We start from the raw sequence: 4,503 nt of genomic DNA on the forward strand, positions 1-4,503 counted from the left end.
CTTACATGGACCACATAAACAAGCAGGGGTTTCCATCCTCATATCAGATAAAATAGACTTTAAGCCAAAGCTAATGAAAGGGGATAAAGAAGGACATGTCACACACTGTTTAAGGGATTAATACATCAACAAGACATATCAAACCTAAGTATCTATGCCCCAAACAATGGGATATATATATATATATATATATATATATATATATATATATATATATATACAACTACAAGAACCAAATAGACCACAGCATAATAATACTGAGTGACTTTATATACCTCTCTCACCACTGGATAGATCTTCCAAACAAAAACTAAGTGAAGAAACTATGGAACTCAATAATACAATCAATAATTTAGACTTAACAGATATATATAGAATATTCCATCAATTAATAAGCAAAAACACTTTCTTCTCTTTAGCACATGGATCCTTCTCCAAAATAGAGCATATGTTATGCCACAAAGCAAATCTTAGCAAATACCCCCCCAAAAAAGATACTACCCTATCTGATCATAATGGAATGAATTGGAAATCAATGATAAAATAAAAATAGAAGCTATTCCAACATCTGGAGACTAAATAATATTCTACTGAATGATGCATGAATAACAGAAGACATCAGGGAGTTAGATGTGTGGCAGTTTGTGTATGGGTTTTGGGTCTCTGACAAACTTCATGACTGTGACATGCTTGGTAACGAGGAAGTTTCTGTGCAAAGACACAGGTGTGCCCAGCTGCTAGGATATACCTGGCTACTGGGAAAATCCTGTGCAACAGCATGGGATGCCCAGCTGCCATAGCAATATTTACCCTGTCTCCCAGGCTTGGAAGGCCCAGCAGTTTCCCCTCCTTGAAGCTACTAAGATAATTATGCAGATGCAGTATCTGGTTTCCTTAGCAATGTTCTTAGAGAGAAGGTGCTCTGTGTTTGTACTAACCTGGACCTTATCTGTTAGCTAGCATTTGGGGTTAAAGAAATACTAATTATAATGTAGCCATGGTAATGTAGTATGTAACTTTTTGAGTTAATAAACTCAGCAAGAGGGAGGAGTGGACACTTCACTTCTACACCTCTTCTTCATTCTGTCCCCTCCTTTCCACCTGTCTTCCCACTTCTACCTGGTTTGTGTCTGTTCTTTTATTTGTCTCTTCACAGGTTTTCTTCTAGGTATTCTTTACAGAGATGAAAAAATTCTTAGAGGTAAATGTGAACTCCAAAACGACATGTCAAAATCTATGGGACACTATGAAGGCAGTGCTCAGAAGAAAGTTCATAAATGACCTGACATTACAGCTAAAAAAGAGGAACAAACCAACACCAGAAGTAGTAGAAGACAGGAAATACTTAAAATCATGGCAGAAATTAATGAAATTGAAACAAAAAAAAAATAATTCAAAAAATTGACAAACCAAAAAGCTTGTTATTTGAAAAAATAAATAAAATTGACAAAGCCTTAGTTACCTTAACGAAAAGAAGGAAAGGAAAAACTCAAATTACTAAAATTCGTGATGAAAAAGGAAATATCATGACAGACACTATTGGAATACAGAAGACAATTAGAAACTATTTTGAAAACTTATACGTCAGTAAAATAGAAAAACTTGAAGACACTGACAAATTTCTAGAGGCATACAATCAACCCAAACTGAGTTGAGAGGACATATACAATTTAAACAGATCAATTTCAAGCAAGGAAATACAAGACCACATCAAAAGCCTACAAACCAAGAAAACCCAAGGACCACAAAGACTGACAGCTGAATTCTACAAGACCTACAAAGAAGAATGAATATCAATCTCAAATTATTCCATGAAATAGAAAAGAAGGGAACCTTCACAAACTCATTCTATGAAGCTAGTATCATCCTGATACCAAAACCAGGCAGAGATACATCAAGGAAAGAAAATTTTAGACCAGTATCTCAGATGAATATTGATGCAAAAATTCTGACAAATCACATACAAAAACATATTGAAAAATTAGTGTACCATGACCAAGTGGTGTTCATTCCAGGAATGCAAGGTTGGTACAACATATGGAAATCAATAAATATAATTCATCACATAAATAGACTTAAAAATTCTTGTCATATGATAATATCAATTGATGCAGAGAAAGCATTTAACAAAACACAGCACCCTTTCATATTCAAAACGCTAGAAAAGACTTCTACAAGGAAAACTACAGAACACGAAAGAAAGAAATTGAAGAATACACTTAGAAGATGGAAAGATCTCCCATGCTCTTGGATAGGCAGAATTAATGTATAGATACCTATACAGCTTCAATGTGATTCCAATTTAAATCCTAATGTCATTCCTTACAGAAATAGAAAAAGCAATCATGAAATTCATTTGGAAAAATAAGAGACCCAGAATAGTCAAAGCAATCCTTACCAAGAAGAGTGAAGAAGGAGGCACAATACTAGACTAAGGTATTCAGTCTATACTAAATACTTACTCTATACTACATAGCTATAGTAACAAAAACAACATGATATTGGCACCAAAATAGACATGTAGACCAATGGTATAGAATAGATGACACAGAGACAAACCCACATAAATACAGTTATCTCATACTAGACAAAGGCGCCAAAAATATTCATTGATGAAAAGAGAGCCTCCTCAACAAATGATGCTAGGAAAACTGGAAATCCTTATGCAGCAAGATGAAATTAAACCACCATCTCTCACAATGCACAAAGTTCAACTCAAAGTGGATCAAGGACCTAGGAACAGGACCAGAGACCCTGCACCTAATAGAGAAAAAAGTAGGCCCAAATTTTCATGATGTCAGATTAGGCCCCCACATCCTTAACAACACTCTTAAATCACAGTAAATAAAATCAAGAATTAATAAATGGGATGGATTCAAACTAAAAAGCTTCTTCTCAGCAAAAGAAACAATGAGGTGAAGAGAGAGCCTACATTTGGGGAGCAAATTTTTGCCATACCCATATTAGATAGAACACTAATCTTCAAGATATATAAAGAACTCAAAAAACTTAACACCAAACAAATAATCAATAATTGGGCTAAGGAGCTGAACAGACATTTCACAGAAGAAGATATATATTCAATCAATGAATATATGAAAAAAATGTTCAATATCTCTAATAATTAGAGAAATGCTCATCAAAACTACCTTAAGATTTCATCTCATGCCAGTGAGAATGGCAGTTAACAAGAATACAAACAACAATAAGTGTTGGTGAGCATATGGGGGAAAAGCCACACTCATATGTTGCTGGTGGGACTACAAATTGGTGCAACCATGATGGAAAGCAGTATGAAGATTCTTTAGAAAACTTGAAATGGAACCACCATTTGACTCAGTTATCCCACTCCTCAATCTATACTCAAAAAACGTAAAATTGGCATACTATAGTAAAGCCACCACATCAATGTTTATAACAGTTTTTTCACAATAGCTAAACTGTGGAAGCAACCAGATGCCCTTCAATCGATGAATGGATAAAGAAGCTATGGTATATACACAATAAAATATTACTTTGCATTAAAAGGGAATAAAATTATGGCATTTGCAGTTAAATAAATGGAGTTCCAGAATATCATGCTAAGCAAAGTAAACCAATCCCCAAAACCAAAGGCTGAATGTTCTCTCTGATAAGTGGATGCTGATCCATAATGGGGAGGAATGGGAAAAATGGAGGAACTTTGGTTAGGCAAAGGGGAGGGAGGGGAGAGAAGTGGATATGGAGGCAGGAATGATGGTGGAATGAGATGGACGTTATTACCCTAGGTACATGTATGACTGCACATATGATGTGATGTTACATGGTGTACAATCAGAGAAATGAAAAGTTGCACTGCACTTGTGTACAAAGAATCAAAATGCATTCTACAGTCATATATATATACCTTATTGAAATAAATAATTTTTTTAAAATACTGAGAAAGGACTGGGTATGTAGCTCAATGCGAAAGCATCCCTGTGTTCAATCTGTGTGCCTCCCTCAATGAAAATATATATAAAAGGTAAAGCTTTTGAAAAAATCATTCTATACGTTATTTCTGTATGCCACAAAGCCTGGGACTAGCTTATATAGTATACAGAAAGAGTATACTATATAAGATATTGATTTCCAAATATTCTACAGAACATATTTATTCAGTCTGAATGCACTTCTTTTCAATAGTAGTAATTAGAAAAGGAAGACATTCACTTCTACTAACCAAAGAGGGAGCTTTGTTCCCCCACTAAATAGTGACAGATGAGCAGCACCTTTAGTCCTGTACCAGTGCTGCTTTTTACCAGGACTTTATAGTTCTCCTTTAGTAGGATATACTGACAAATCCCTAATCTTGAACTGGATAAAGAGAGGGTCTGATTAGAGCATCACTTAAGCATCAACACCCTCTTATTATAAAATAAAACAATCAATGTTGTCATCAGACAGGTACAGTTGCAATAAAATTTTCATATTATCTGAAATTTTCAATAAACATTGCCGCAGTCTAGCTGCAGCAAAATAAAC

The sequence above is a fragment of the Marmota marmota genome, unplaced genomic scaffold (assembly GCF_001458135.2).
Source record: "Marmota marmota marmota unplaced genomic scaffold, marMar, whole genome shotgun sequence".
In the NCBI taxonomy this organism is placed as follows: Eukaryota; Metazoa; Chordata; class Mammalia; order Rodentia; family Sciuridae; genus Marmota; species Marmota marmota.